Source organism: Sturnira hondurensis, unplaced genomic scaffold (assembly GCF_014824575.4).
Source record: "Sturnira hondurensis isolate 20B ecotype Veracruz unplaced genomic scaffold, ASM1482457v3 Scaffold0002582, whole genome shotgun sequence".
NCBI lineage: Eukaryota > Metazoa > Chordata > Mammalia > Chiroptera > Phyllostomidae > Sturnira > Sturnira hondurensis.
The window spans coordinates 258,818-276,070 of NW_028075213.1; positions in this window are offsets into that span (position 1 = coordinate 258,818).

The window sequence follows — 17,253 nt, forward strand, 5'->3', positions numbered from 1 at the left end:
CAAACTAAGCAAACAACTAGAACAGGAACAGAACCACAGCAATGGAGCACATGGAGGGATAGCAACAAGGAAGTGGGAGGAGGGGAGACGGGGAAAAGGTACAGAGAATCGGTAGCATACATAGTAAGTAGAAAATAGTATACAGGGGGAGGGTAAGGTAAGAGTAGTGTTGGAAATGTAAAAACTAAAGAACTTATGACGTATGGACATGAACTAAAGATGGGGAATGTGGGTGGGAGAGGGTGTGCAGGGTGGAGGCAAATGAAGGTGGGAGAGGAAACAATTGTAATAGCATAATCAATAAAATATATTTTTAAAAATAATCCATAAACTGGATCCATTTAAGTATATAATACAATATAATAAATGTGAGCACATGTCCTCTTGTTTTTTAAAACCATGCTGTACATTAGGTCCTCAAAAGTTTTTCGTCTTACAGCTGAAAGTTTGTACCCTTTTACTAATACCTCCCCTTTTTCTCTATTCTCCCTCAGTCCCTGGAAACCATTGTTCCATTCTGTTACAGGTAAGTGATACTGTGCAGTTTTTGTCTTTCTCTGTCTGACTCATCTCACTCAGCATCGTGCTCTCGGGGTCTATCCATGCCATCAGAAACGGCAGGGCTACCTTTTTTTTTTTTTAATGGCGGAATAGCGTTCTATGGTATATATGTACCACATCTTCTTTATTCATTTATCAGTTGATGGACACTTAGGTTATTTCTATATCTTGGCTATTGTAAATAATGCTGCAATGAACATGGGGGTGCAGATATTTTTTCAAATTTGTGTTTTTGTATCTTTTGGGTAAATAACTAGAAGTGGGATTTCTGGGTCATATGGCAGTTCTCTTTTTAATTTTTAAGGGGTCTCCATACTGCTTTCTACAGTGACTGCACCCATTTACATTCCCACCAACAGTTCACAAGGGTTCTCTTTTCTTCACATCCTTGCCAGCATTTATTGTTTCTTGCCTTTTTGATGACAGTCATTCTAACAGGCACAAGGTGGTTACCTCATGGTTTTGCACTTCCTTGGTGATTAGTGATGTTGAGCATCTTTTCAGGTACCTGTTGGTCATTCGTATATTTTCCTTCAGAAACAGACTCATAGATACAGAGAACAGACTGACAGTTACCAGATAGTTCGGGGTTGGGAAGATGGCGGAAAAGGTGAAGGGATTGATAAGTACATATTGGTAGTTACAGAACAGTCATGGGGATATAAAGTACAGCATAGGGAATATAATCAATAATATTGTAATAACTATGTTGGTGTCAGGGGGCACTAATCTGGGGGATAACTTATTAGTTATATAAATGTCTAATCACTATGTTGTACACCTGAAATGAATATAATGTTGTTTGCCAAGTGTAATAGAAAAATATTAACAAAATAAACATTTCTTTGTGTCTTTGCCTATTTTTAATCCATCTGACATTTTTGGTGTTGAGTTGTAAGAGTTCTTTATAAATTTTGGATATCAACCCCTTATTAGGTGTACCATTGATGAATATCTTCTTCCATTCAGTAGGTTGTCTTTTCATTTTGATGGTTTATTTAGCTGAGCAAAAACTTTTTAGTTTGATGTAGTCCCACTTATTTATTTTTTCTTGTTCAAGGAGATATATCAGACAAAATATTACTAAGAGCCACATCAGAGGATTTACTGCCTGTGTTTTCTTTGAGGATGTTTATGGTCACGGGCCTCGCATTTAGGAGTTTAATCCATTGTTGTTGTGTGTAGTGTCAGAAGGTGTCTAGTGTCACTCTTTGGCATGTGTCTGTGCAGTTGCCCAGAGCTGCTTGCTGTGGATCCTCTTCTTCCCCTGTGTGTGTCTGCATCCTTCTTACAGCCGCGGATTGTAGTGAGTGCTTGTCTCCAGACTCTTGACTCTATCCCATTGATCTGGGCATCTGTTTTTATGCCAGTTGTATATTGCTTGGATGACTGTAGGCTTGGGATGGTAGTTTGAATCACCTTATCTCTTCAGCCGGTGCAGCCTTCCATTCCTGAGGTGACTGCGCTGCCTGCTTTTTCTCTTGGTTGGTCTGGACACCAGTTTGTGAGGGAACTGACACGTGGTTTTTTTTTTTATCCTCTCTGGTGCCAGTTGCTTTTCTGTTTCCTTAACTTCTGTTCTTCTTATTATGTCATTCCTTACATGTTCTTTGAGTTGGTTTGATGTTTCTCTAGCTTCTGAAAGCGGATGAGTAGTGTTTATTTTGGCCTCTCCTCTCAGTGGCTGACATGGCTTCTCTCTCAGCTGGACCCATGGGTGTGACCGCAATATTTTTGTTACATTTTAGTTTTAAGTATTTTAAAATTTCCATTGTGATTTTTTAACCTCTTAGCCCTTGGGTAATTCAGGGGTGATGTCTAAGTGAATGGAGCTTCTTGTTTTGTTTGTGAGGAGTTTTAACACTGTTAGAAACATGAGGCTTGCTGAGCTGCTCCTCTGAACTTCGTTATTATTTCCCACAAAGCCAATTTGGTTTACTGGTTATATAGCTGAACTGGCTTTTTTTGGTTAATATTGCCATTTCTGTATTTTCCTGTTCTTTTCCTTTGAACTTTTTATATGCTTATGTTTTAGTTGTATCTCTAATAAAAAGCATTATTTAGATCTTTGGTTTTTTAATCCCCAAATCTTTTTTGTTTAGCTGGACTAAATGCATGTGTGTGTACACACCAACATATGGATACAGCCCCGAGAGCATTGCCACCACTTGCACCGACAGCTGTTAGCTTGTGAACTTGAAGTCTATGGCTCAAAGCCATTGCCTTCTTTCTTTTGGTAAGAGGACTGTTCAGATTTATGTCCTGTGCAAGTCAGAGTTCCTTTGGAGAGTTCAGCTTCACAATTATTTTAACCCCTAAACACTTTTGTGGACTCCAGAAAGCTTTAGTTTATGTGCAATAAGTCTATCAATATCAAAACTGAGGAAAATTTTAAATGACTGCCAATTTATTTGAAATAGTAAGTCCATTATATGTGAATATAATTAACACTTTTAATGGGAAAAATCCCTCTATTTTTCAAAACCAACAAAAAAGTGTAGGGAGGAGAGTGGTGTTTATTACAGAGTATAGATCACTGACTCCCCGCTACGCCAGATGGCCAGTTCTCTGCCCTGAGTTCTGTAGCCTTGGGACAAGGCCTCACTCATGAAAATGGGTGTGAGAGAGGTAAATGGCACCTCGGCATCAGCAGAGAAACCACAAGCTTGTCTTTGAAAGGGCTTCAGGGCCTACCTTCCAGGAGCCCCACGTGGCCAGTGCAGGCCTGACCCCTGCATTGCACACTCCGTGCTTCCGCTGTATTGTTATAGGCGTTCTTTGCCAGTGTGATCCAATCTGCATGCTGTCGTCAACTGCTCTGAGTTGGAACCCAAAACACCAGTTTGGCTGCCTCTGGATTCTCTCAGCACCCTGGCCTGGATGAATTCTCCAGGTTGCTGCTTCGTGCCCACTAGTTCACGCCCCTATCCTCCGGGGTGTCCTGATCGCTCTGCCCAGGGCTCCACTGACTGCAAGACCTTCCCTGTGGAGTCCCATGTTGAGGTCAAGATTGCTGGCCTGGCTTTCCTCTTTAAAATTTTTTATCTTGTTATTTTCCTAAAAGAATTTGTTTATTTGTTTTAGAGGGGAAGGAAGGGAGCAAGAGAGAGAGAGAGACATCAATGTGTGGTTGCCTCTCCAGCACCCCCTACTGGAGACCTGATCCTTAACCCAGCCATGTGCCCTGACCTGGAATGGAATTGGTGACCAGTGCTCAGTCCACTGAGCCACAGCAGCCAGAGCTATCTTGTTGTTTTTTAACTGCAAATAGAATGTGTCTGCTGACCACATGGTACAGAAGCATAGGGGGTGAAAGGGCTGTGTCCTGTCTCCCACCCTGTGCTGCCATCTCTACATTAACAAGCCTGTGCTCTACCCTTGTGCTCATGCACACATTGTTTTATCTGCCCTTTTCCAGGCTAAATCGGTAGGTGTCTGCTGTGTCCTGCAACTCACACCTCCACACTGGGTATCAGTGTCAGCTGGTTTTACGTGTCACCTGTACTGGGCCATGGGAGCCCAGGTATTTGCTGCTCCGCAGTGAATCTGGGAGTGTCTGTAAGGGTGTTTCTGGGTGCTGTTAGCATTGGATCACTGTACTGTGTAAGCCCATGCCCCTGCCCAAGGTGGGTAGGCTCATCAAGCAGGCAGAGGGAGGGGGACTGCCTGACCTGGAGAATTGGTCGCCTTCTGTCCTTGACCTGGAAGTGGATGTTGGTCCTCTGGGGTCTCCAGTTTGCTGAGCAGATGCATATATTTGTGCCTTCTGTGAGTTCTGTCTCTCTGAACAACTTGGGCACTGGTGTCTCCACACATCGGTGGGAGGACCAGCCCATTCATTCTGTGACTGTGCCCTGCCCTCAGCAGGCGTGTCCTGCAATTTGATTCTCTCCCTGGCAACTGAGTTTGTTGACAATCTTTTGCCTCCATCTGCCACCTTGAACATGCTTGTATTGGTACTGTTGTGCACATGTGTAAGAATTCCTACAAGTCACATCTAGGGCAGTGTCATTTCCAGCAATTGTTTTAGGTGTTTGTTGAGCAGCTGTTATGACTTTTAATGTAGTTGAATTAATTATTTCTCTTTTAGGTTGGCTGCTGTTTTGTGTATTGTTTAAGAAATCTGGACTTGGAAGATGGTGACGGAGTAGCAGGGAACAGATTCCACTCCCCCCTACACATGGGAGAAAAGCCTGGCTGATCTACAAAGGAACAGAGCAAACAGCCAACAGTACCCCAGCATATATGAAATAAGAGACCAGAGATTGTAGCAGACACTGCAAAACCAGAAGGTAAGGAGACTGCTGCAGGACGATAAGGTCCCAGGTATCAGCACGGGGACCCTTGCTGTAGCCTCTGGTCAGGCAGCTCCTGGCAGTGCCTGGTGCCTGGCGCTGGTGCTGGGTCTACCACAGACTCCTTGGGAGCCGCGGGCCTGCCACAGAATCCTTGGGAGAGAGCCGGGGCATCAGGTCCCTCCCTCCCCAGCCAAGCAGGGTTTGAGCAGCACCAGGAGAGACCTGGTTGCTTGAAGTTGCAGAGAGGGGAATAAGGACAAAGAGGCAAACACACAAGGGCCATGATCACTCTCAGAGTCTGTGGTAGCTAGCTTGAGAGAGTTGAGAGCCCCACAGTGATGTGCACTGACCCTGATAGTCACCAGTCTGGCTGGAGAATTGGAATGGACTGAGTGGCAGGCTTGAGTAGGAAGAATTTCTCAAAAAGTAAAATCATTTGGGGGATTCTCCTGCGACATCTGCATGGCCTACTCCCCATCCAGTCGGGCAGCAATCCCAAGGTTGCGCAAAAGGCCCTGCGTTTCCCCATAGCACCCAAACCTGCGGGATCCAGGCAGCCTGGCCAGGCACATGCATGCACCTGCACCCCAGCCCACAGCAATAACGCCCTGGGAAACAGTGCTCTGAAGAAGACCTGGATCCCTCACATAAGGTGTCCAGGAGAGGCGTCAGACTAGCTCTTGGGAGAGTGCTCATGGGACTGGCTGAGTACACATTGGGAAGGGAGAAAGCCACACCAATCGCCCCTCAGCCTGCTTTCGGCCTGTGAGACTAGAAAAACTGGTTTGGCCAACAAGAGGTGGTTTTTTTTTCCCCCAGTAATCTTTTATTTTTTAAATTTTTATTATTGTTTTATCTTTCAATAACTTTTTTCTCTTTTTCCTTCTTTCGTGTTTTATTCCCCCTTTTTTCTTTCCAGTTTGATCTCTTCTTCCTTACTTCTCCTGCCTTTTTTTTTTTTTACCCACAAGTGAGACAAAAAACTTGGAACTGTGCAAGGACCAGAGTTGGACCCAAAGAGGGGGCATCCTAACAGTTGAGATAGTGAGACAAATTTTACTTTGCTATTGCACAGAAACTCCAAGTTACTGAATATTTGTATTATTCTTTTTTTTTATTATTCTTACATCTTTTATTTTATTTATTTATTTATTTTTAAATATTTATTTATTTTTAGAGAGAGGGGAAGGGAAGGAGAAAAAGTGGGATAGAAACATTAGTGTGTGGTTGCCTCTCATGTGTCCCCCACCAGGGAACTGGCCTGCAACCCAGGCATGTGCCCTGACTGGGAATTGAACCAGGAACCCTGTGCTTCACAGGCCCGCACTCAGTCCACTGAGCTACACCATCCAGGGCTTACATATTTTATTTTAATAGTATTTTTGTATTCCTCTTCTTTCTGTATAATCTTCTTTGCTTGGCTGGTTACATTGTATCATTTGACAGGTTTCCCCCATTCTCTCTTCCACAGTGTATTGCTAATTTGCTATCCTTCATATCACTTGTATTCCTTTAGCACACTACTTAAAGTTCTATACCCCCTATTCATGTTATCCAGATCACATAGATAATGTCATATGATTGTTGCTCTAATATTATTGTAAATAATAGCTGTTCCATACAGTTATAAATTCTTCACATCACCCCTCCTGGATCTTAGCCCACTTCACTGTTTCCTGAATCTATTACTGTAGTGGTTAACTCTATTCTCTCACACACTACACATATTTACTATCCTTTACTCTCATCTTACCTCAGAATCTAACTTCCCACAACCTCACTGCTTCCTAGATCCAACTCACAATCCTTCCCCCCCCCCCCAGCAAGAGTCTGACCTTCTTTCCATCCTTTCCTAAAAGTGGCTAGCTTGGTGGAAGATCATGGTTAACACTATACATAGCCAAAGGATCTCCTATCTCTTCTCTACCGGCTGCTACTGTAAATATCATAGAATACTCTCCTTCTGTCATAAACCATTTTACCTTCCCCTCCAACTGATCACAAAAAAAGAGAGTAAGTGGAAGCAGTGAACATCAGGATACCCACTGGAAAAGGAAACCCAACAACAGAGAAACCACCAACAGATAACAACAGAAGAAGGTGAAAGAGGGAGTGGAAACCACACAAACCTCAATCCACGACCTATCTGGAAATACAACTAAATAGTGGAGAAACTACCCAGTACAAACAACTGAACAAGAGCAAAAGAGAATCCTCAAAATCATGTACACACGGAAGAACTATCTTCAACACAACCTGCCCTCACCAGCACAACAAATTACAATAGGTGGTGGACAGAATGACCATCAGTTAACCAGCTGGTGGGAAGGACCCACAAAAAAGACCCCAAAACAAACAAAACCCAAAGATAAACACAGAGCCAGCTTAAAGGACAGCCCAAGAACAGTGAGCTTGGGAGATCAAGGAGACCACACTACTAAATCTCATAGGTATTCTATGTCAGAAGTTCACACCATAAACCCAGAAAGCCAGAACAAATCAATTTAAGAAGCTGAAGCTAACAAGAAGACTCTCACAAACAATGGGAAAACAAAGAAACAATCCCTAAATGAAAGGAAAGGAGGAAGCTTCAGAAAGAATGCTAGATGAAATAGAGGCAAGTCAGCTATCAGATACTGAATTCAAAGCACTGGTTATCAGGAAGTTCAAAGAGCTCACAATAAGCTACTACAAACTACAGGGGAACTACAATGAATTCACTGCAAACTATATCAACATGAAAAAAAATATATAAACTATCAACAATGGCCAAGAGGAAATGAAGAATACAATTTCTGAACTGAAGAACACAGTGGGAGGAATCAAAAGCAGGACGAATGAAGCAGAAGATCAAATCAGCAAGTTGGAGGACAAGGTACAAATAAACACCCAGAAAGAGCAAGAAAAGGAAAAAAGGCTCAGAAAGAATGAAGAGGGATTAAGAGAAATGCAAGAAAATATGACACATAATAATACCCAAATACTAGGGATAACATAAGGAGAAGGAGAAGAGCAAGGGATAGAAAACCTATTTGAAGAAGTAATGATGGAAAAATTCCCTAATTTGATGACAGAAAAGTCACACAAATCCAGGAAACACAGAGAGTCCCAATCAAGAGGAACCCAAAGAGACCCACTTCAAGACACATCATCATTAAAATGGAAAATTCCAAGATAAAGAGAGAATCTTAAAGGCAGCAAGGGAGAAACAGGAAGTAACATACAAAGGAGCCGTAATAAAACCTTATTACGGCTGCTGACTTCTCAATGGAAACACTCCAAACAAGATGAGAATGTCAAGAAATATTCCACGTAATGAGAACCAGAGGTCTGAAATCAAGGCTACTTTACCCAGCAAGGCTCTACATCAAGATAGAAGGCCAAACAGGACTTCTGCCAAGATGGAGGCATAGGTGGAAACACTGTGCCTTCTCCCACAACCAAGTTTGAATACAACAAAGGTTTGGAGAACAAAGACGGAGCCAAAGAACAGAAAATTGAACTATACAGAAGTCCAACAACAATGAACCGTTCCATCGGGACCAGTAAGAGGGGCGGAGCCAGCAGCTGAGGAGGGACAGGCAAGAAAGATCCCCCGACCCCAGGCACCCAGGCCTCCGTGCATCGTGCATCGGGCGGACCCAGTCAGGTTTCGGGAGGGCAGGCTAGCTGCGGTCACACATTCACACGCAGATAAACCAGCAAAGGAGTGAGCAGTGAGACAGACTGCGCAGGCCCCAGCAGCAAACCCAGCGGCAGCGGGCTGACTGCAGTCGCACGTTCCTTTGCAGTGGGACAAACTGCTTGGGCCCTGACAGCCGCCATTGCTTTCCTCTGACCCCGCCCCACATACAGCCTCACAACCCAGCAACTGAGTGGCCCGGCCCTGGTGAACACCTAGGGCTCTGCTCCTTATACATAACAGGCACAGACAGTCCAAAATATGGCTGAAGAAGAACTCAAAGACCCGGAGCCAATAACTCTAAGCAACCAGGAAATAGCGACCCTTCAGATGCACAATTCAAAACACTGGTGATCAGGATGCTCACAGAACAGGTTGATTTTAGCCACAAATTAGAGGAACATATGAAGGCTAAACTAATTGAAATGAAGGGAAATACACAGGAAACTATTAGTGATGGAAAGGAAGCTGGGACTCAAATCAAGGGGGTGGACCAGAAGGAAGGAAGCAATGCCCAAACAGGAAAAAGTGAAGTTACAAGAATTCAAAAAAATGAAGAGAGGCTTAGGAACCTCCAGGACATCTTTAAACGTTCCAACATCCAAATTATAGGGGTACCAGAAGGGGAAAAGAAACAGCCACGAGTGGAAAATGTATTTGAACAAATAATAAAGGAGAACTTCCCCAGTCTGGCAAAGGAAATAGACTTCCAGGAAATCCAGGAAGCTCAGAGAGTCCCAAAGAAGTTGGACCCAAGAAGGAACACACCAAGGCACATCATAATTACATTAGCCAAGACCAAAATGAAGGAGAGAATCCTAGAAGCAGCAAGAGATAAGGGGACAGTCACCTACAAAGGACTTCCCATCAGACTGTCAGCTGATTTCTCCAAAGAGACCTTACAGGCAAGAAGGGGCTGGAAAGAAGTATTCCAAGTCATGAAATCCAAAGACCTACATCCAAAATTGCTCTTTTCTGCAAAGCTTTCGTTTAGAATGGGAGGGCAGATAAAGTGCTTCTCAGATAAGGTCAAGTTCAAGGAGTTCATCATCATCAAGCCATTATTATATGAAATGTTAAAGAGACTTATCTAAGAAAAAGAAGATAAAAAATATGAACAGAGAAAGGACAGCAAACCCACAGTTATTAAAAACCATACCTAAGAAAAAAGCAAACTAAGTGGACAGTTAGATCAGGTGTGGAACTACAGAAATGGAGATCACATGGAGGATTAGCAACAGGGGAGTGGGAGGAGGAGAAGTGGGGAGAAGGCACAGAGACTAAGTAGCATAGATGGTAGGTAGAAAATAGATACGGGGGAGGGCAAGAATAGTGTGGGAAATAAAGAATCTAAAGAACTTGTGACACATGGATATAAACTAAAGGAGGGGAATGGTGGGGGAGGGGGTGTGCAGGGTGGAGGGGAATGAAGAGGGGAAGTGGTAAAACTGTAATGGCATAATCAATAAAATATATTTTAAAAATGATAAAAATGCTAAAACTTGATAAAAAGAGAAAACATTATTAAAATAAAAAGAGAACCAACTGTATGGGAAACCATATTTGCCAATGATACCTCAGACAAGGGTTTCATCTCCAAAATATACAAAAAACTTACACCACTCCACTGTAAGAAGATAAGCAACCCAATTAAAAAGTGGGCAAAGGTCTTGAACATACACTTCTCCAAGGAGGACATACAGAGAATCCAGAGACACATGTAAAGATGCTCAATATCCGTAGCTATCAGAGAGATGCAAATTAAAACCACAATAGTCAGAATCTTCATCATAAACAAAGCAACAAACAACCAGTCACACCAGTCAGAATCTTCACACCAGTCAGAATCTTCATCATAAACAAAGCAACAAACAACAAGTGTTGGAGAGGCTGTGGAGAAAAGGGGACCCTAGTTCACTGTTGGTGGGATTATAGACTGGTACAGCCACTATGGAAATCATTATGAAATTTTCTACGAATTTTTTTTGACCCAGCAATTCCACTGCTAGGGAAATATCCTAAGAACCCTGAAACACCAATTGAAAAGAACCTATGCACCCCAATATTCATAGCAGCACAATTTACAATATCTAAGTGTTGGAAGCAACCTAGGTGCCCATCAGTAAACGAATGGATCCAAAACCTATGGTACATTTACACAATGGAATTCTATGCAGCAGAAAGAAAGAAGGAGCTCCTACCCTTTGCAACATCATGGATGGAACTAGAAAGCATTATGCTGAGTGAAATAAGCCAGGCAGTGCAGGACAAATACCACATGATCTCATCTTTAACAGGAAGCTAAACAACAAAACAAACAAGCAAACAAAATATAACCAAAGACACTCAAATAGAGAACAAGTTGACAGTGTCCAGAGGGGAGAGGGGAGGGTATTTCAGGGGAAAAGGGGAAGGGTTTACAGAAACAAGTATAAAGGACACATGGACAAAAACTAAGGGGGGTGGAAATGGGAGGGAGGGAGGGAGCACAGGGTAGGGTGGGCTTGGATGGGAGTAAAAGACAGAAAACTGTACTTGAACAACAATTAAAATAAATAAATTAAAAAATAAAGAAATCCTAGGCATTAACTAAGCTTACTTAGGTAATCATTTTGCAATATATACATATATTGAATAATTATATTGCACACCTTAGACTGATCTGGTGTTATATATCAATTATATCTCTATAAAAAAGAAATCCTTGAATAAAAATATTCTCAATTTTCTTCTAAAACTTTTTTAAAAGTACATTTTATTAATTATGCTATTATAGTTGTCCCAATTTTTCCCCCCTTTATCTTCCTCCTCCTTGCACTACCCTCCCACCCTTTAGCATTACCTCACATAGTGCACTTTTATTTGTATTTTTTTCTTAGTTCATGTTTATGGTTCATACATATAAGTTCTTTGGCTTCTCCATTTCCTATACTATTCTTAACCTCCCTCTGGATTTTGTGCCTACCTATTATGCTTCTTACTCTCTGTACATTTCCCACCCGCCATGCTCCCCCTGCACCTCCCCACTGATAACCCTCTGTGTGATCTTTATTTCTCTAATTTTGTTCCTGTTCTAGTTTATTTAGTTTTTGTTATTGTTTTTCAGGTTCAGTTATTGATAGTTGTGAGCTTGTTGTCTCTTTACCGTTCATAGTTTTTAAAAAATATTTTATTTGTTTATTTTTAGAGAGAGGGGAAGGGAAGGAGAAAGACTGGGAGAGAAACATCAATATGTGGTTGCCCCTTATGTGTCCCTTACTGGGGACCTGGCCTGCAACCCAGGCATGTGCCCTGACTGGGAATCAAACCAGCGACCCTCTGCTTCACAGGCCAGTGCTCAATCCACTGAGCTACACCAGCCAGAGCTACTGTTTATAGTTCTTGATTTTCTGTTTCTTAGATAAGTCCCTGTAACATTTCATAAGGGCTTGGTGGTGATAAACTCCTTTAACTTGACATTATCTGGGAAGCACTTTACCTGACCTTCCATTCTAAATGATAGCTTTGCTGGATAGAGTAATCTTGGATGTAGGTCCTTGCCTTTCAAGACTTCAAATACTTCTTTCAAGCCCCTTCTTGCCTGTAAGGTCTCTTTTGAGAAATCCACTGACAGTCTGATGGGAAGTCCTTTGTAGGTGACTGTCCCCTTATCTCTTGCTGCTTCCAGGATTCTCTCCTTCATTTGAATCTTGGCTAATGTAATTATGATGTGCCTTGGTGTGTTCCTTCTTGGGTCCAACTTCTTTGGGACTCTCTGAGCTTCCTGGATTTCCTGGAAGTCTATTTCCTTTGTCAGACTGGGGAAGTTCTCCTGTATTATTTGTTCAAATAAGTTTTCCACTCATGGCTGTTTCTTTTCCCCTTCTGGTACCCTTATAATTCGGATGTTGGAATGTTTAAACATGTCCTGGAGGTTCCTAATTCTCTCCTCATTTTTTTGAATTCTTGTAACTTCACTTTTTCCTGTTTGGGCATTGCTTCCTTCCTTCTGGTCCACTTCCTTGATTTGAGTCCCAGCTTCCTTTCCATCACTATTGGTTTCCTGTGTATTTCCCTTCATTTCAATTAGTTTAGCCTTCATATGTTCCTCTAATTTGTGGCTAAAATCAACCTGTTCTGTGAGTATCCTGATTACCAGTGTCTTGAATTGTGCATATGAGAGGTTTGCTATTTCCTGGTTGCTTAGAGTTATTGGCTCTGGGTCTTTGAGTTCTTCTTCAGCCATATTTTGGACTGTCTGTGCCTGTTATGTATGAGGAGCAGAGCCCTAGGTGTTCACCAGGGCCAGGCCACTCAGTTGCTGGGTTGTGAGGCTGTATGTGGGGCGGGGTCAAAGGAAAGCAATGGCGGTCCCCTCTGCTGCCTCCTGCCACCAGGACCGCGTGGTTCATCCTACTGCGCGCGAATGTGCTACCGTAGTCAGCCTGCCGCCTTGCGCACTCACTGGGTTCGCGTGCTGGGGCCTGCTTGGTCTGTCTCACTGCTCACTGCTCACTCCTCTGCTGGTTTATCTGCGCGCGAATGTGTGACCGCAGCCAGCCTGCAGCCCCGCACCCTCACTGGGTCCGAGCTGCTACCCCGGCTGCCTGCATGCCTGGGGTCAGGGGATCTTTCCTGCCTGACCCTGCTCCGCTGCTGACTCTGCCCCTCTTACCGGTCCCGGTTGAATAGTTTGTTGTTGTTGGACTTCTGTATAGTTCAATTTTCTGTTCTTTGGCTGCGACTTTGTTTACTAAACCTTTGTTGTATTCAAACTTGGTTGTGGGAGAAGGCACAGTGTTCCCACCTATGTCTCCATCTTGGCGGAACGGGAAAAAGTTTTTTAAAAAAAGACTTCACACTCATCCCACAGCCACTCCTATTCCCCTCCCCAGGCCCTGCTAACTACCAAACCGCTCCTGGTTCTGCAGACTCATCTGTCCTGGATATTTCATAGAAATGGAATCACACGTGATGTGGCCGCCTGTGTCTGGCTGTTTTTGCTGAGCATTGGTTTTCAAGATTCATCCCCATTATAGCATATGCCAGTGATTTATTCCTTTTTATGGCCAAATAATATTCCATTATATGGATACTTATTTTTCTATTCATCTGTTGGTAAACATTTGGGTTGTTTCTGTTTTTTGGCTGTTGTGATAGGGCTGCTGTGAACATTTGTGTACAAGATTTTTTTGTTGTCATTGAAATATATTTGACATGTAATGTGTGAATTTAAAATTCACGGCATGTAAATTTGATACATACACACAATCTGTAATATGATTGCCATCGTAGTGATAATTAACTCCTCTGTCATGTCACATGATATCTTTTCTTTTTATCTTTTCTTTGCAGCCTTTCTGTGCTGCCTTCCTGCTGGCAGGATCTCTGACTATATCTCTGACTATTCTTGGCTTGCTCCTGCCAGGGCAGTGCCTGCTCTGTGAGTGAGCTGGGAGGGGCAGTTGGCCAGTGTTCTCAGCCAGCCGTCAGGGAGAGGCGCTGGGCGGAGGAAGGGCGTCCCAAACTCTAGCCACTTTGACCTGGAGTTGAGGAATGTTGTTGACTTTCCTCCACCATGATTCCACACCTTTGACTGGGGGACGGGGAGGAAGTCCCATCTTCTTGGTCACCCTCCCCACCCCACCCCCACCCCAGAGGGCAGCTCTGGCTGGCTGGGCATGGTGGTGGCCGAAGCTCCCCAGACTCACTGTTCTCACCAAATTTTGGTAAATTTTCCTGACTCAATGTCTCTTCATTTACTGAATTCACTGAGGACAATTTCTGGAGACTGTATTATTTTAAATTAGCTATCGCTTGTTTTACCTGTTTTGCCCCATGTAGGTTTATATGGTGCCACCTGAAGCCATTCTGGATGGACACAGAAGCTTTCTCCCTGCTTCTGAACTAAGCTGATGCCAATGGTTCTCAGACTTGAATGTGGTGGGTCACCTGGGAGGAGCCTTAAAAACCCTGCTGCCTAGCAGTAGGATTGTTTAGAACTCCTTGAATGATGCAGGTGAGAAGCAAGGGAGACAGGGTACCTACTTCCTTGGAAGCTGCCCCCACCAGACCTTTGTTCCAGACCTTTGTAGATGGTTCTGAAAAACACCAGCCTCATCCAGACAGTGGAGCAAAGTCTGACAGAGCTGGATGACAGAACCCTTGCAACATCATTTATAAACTGTGGTGGACTCTGGCCAGCAGAGTCCGCCTGTTGTGACTGAGGACTAGTATAAATGCACAGGTGACAGCAATTCTGGGAGAAAAAGGGAACAGGCACAGCTACTCTCTCAAGGGGAGAGCGCCTATGGATGCCTCAGCCACTCTTTCAAGAGGGGAGCGCCTCGACCCTTGCCTAGACAGGCTTTTATTGTTTTTCTCGGGTCTTACATCAGAGAAGGATTTACTATCTATTGCATAGAATATTAATGTCTACAATCAGGGAAATGAAAATAACATGCAGAAGGGAAAGGTGATGAGCTGATTAGCTCTGTCCTTGGGAAAATTCACACAGGCTTTGGAAATTACCTTGAAGATAGACAATACACATTTGTTGTTTTAGACCAGGGTGATAGAGTTTTAGCAAGAGCAAGCCATAACAGTCTGTATGCATTTTCTAGGCCTGGTTCCCATGGGAAAACTCGGTTTGAAGGTCTGGCTCCTGCCCACCTCTTCGCTTCTGTAGGTTTTCCATACAGAGCTGAGTCACATTTGCCAGACTGAAACAAACCGGTCCCCTACAATAAACATGCAATGGGAAGCAAAATAGCCACATAACTCAAATTTTCAACCTTTATAATATTCTGTTGTATAATACCATTTTATCAGGATGTTCAAAATTTGAAACACTTTAATTTTCAAATGGCTATAAAGGATGGCTTAGATGTGCAGGTAACTGATCATGTTGTTTTCTTTCCCAGAACTGCATCCTTAGCCAAGTTTTCTGTTATAATTACAATGCCCCTGAGGGTTTTTGATGGGTGCTGGGGTGTCTCCCAGCAACCACAAACAATTCTCCCATTTCAGCAGACACCAGCGGGGTGGGCGTCCAACAATTTGACTCAGTTCTGATGCTGTCTACCTGGAGATAGCATCAAAGCCCAAAGATTGTTCCCACTTCAGATGCCAGTCAGAGAGTCCGGGGTCAACCACACTTCTTTTTTTAAAGTATATTTTATTGATTATGCTATTACAGTTGTCCCATTTTTCCCCTCTTCCCCCTTCCACCCTGCACACCCCCTCCCATCCACATTCTCCTTCTTTAGTTCATGTCCACAGATCATACATATAAGTTCTTTGGCTTCTACATTTCCCATACTGTTTTTACCACCCCCTTCCTATTTTCTACCTACCATGTATGCTACTTTTTCTCTGTACCTTTTCCCCCTCTCTCCTCCTCCCACTCCCCTGTTGCTAACCCTCCATGTGATCTCCATTTCTGTGGTTCTGTTCCTGTTCCAGTTGTGTGCTTAGTTTGCTTTTGTTTTTGTTTTATTATGGTTGTTAATGATTATGAGTTTGCTGTCATTTTACTGTTCATATTTTTTATCTTCTTTCTCTTAGGTAAATCCCCTTAACATTTCTTTTTTTTATTTTTAAAATCTTTAAAATTAATTTATTTATTTATCTTTAGAGGGGAAGGGAAGGAGAGAAATATCAATGTATGGTTGCCTCTCGTGGGTCGCCTGCTGGGGACTGGCCTGCAAGCCAGGCATGTGCCCTGACTGGGAATTGAACCACAATTGTGTGGTTCACAGGCCCATGCTCATTCCACTGAGCTATACCAGCCAGGGCTTATATTTCATATATATATATATATATATATATATATATATATATATATATATATATATATATATATATTTTTATAGATATAAAAAANCATTTCTATGGTTCTGCTCCTGATCTAGCTGTCCTCTTGGTTTGCTTTTGTTTTAGGTGTTGTTAATAATAACCGTGAGTTTGCTGTCCTTTCACTGTTCATATTTTTTATTTTCTCTTTCTTAGATAAGTCCCTTTAACATTTCATATAGTAAGGGCTTGGTGATGATGAACTCCTTGAACTTGACCTTATCTGAGAAGCACTTTACCTGACCTTCCATTCTAAATGAAAGCTTTGCTGGATAAAGCAATCTTGTCTGTAGATCTTTGGATTTCATGACTTGGAATACTTCTTTCCAGTCCCTTCTTGCCTGTAAGGTCTCTTTTGAGAAATCCGCTGACAGTCTGATGGGAAGTCCTTTGTAGGTGACTGTCCCCTTATCTCTTGCTGCTTCTAGGATTCTCTCCTTCATTTGAATCTTGGCTAATGTAATTATGATGTGCCTTGGTGTGTTCCTTCTTGGGTCCAACTTCTTTGAGACTCTCTGAGCTTCCTGGATTTCCTGGAAGTCTATTTCCTTTTTCAGACTGGGGAAGTTCTCCTTTATTATTTGTTCAAATAAGTTTTCCACTCATGGCTGTTTCTTTTCCCCTTCTGGTTCCCCTATAATTTGGATATTGATGTTTAAAGATGTCCTGGAGGTTCCTAAGCCTCTCTTCATTTTTTTGAATTCTTGTAACTTCACTTTTTCCTGTTTGGGCATTGCTTCCTTCCTTCTGGTCCACCCCCTTGATTTGAGTCCCAGTTTTTTTCCATCACTATTGGTTCCCTGTGAATTTTGCTTTATTTTTTCATCTAATTTGCAACTAAAACCAACCAGTTCTGTGAGCATCCTGATCACCAGTGTT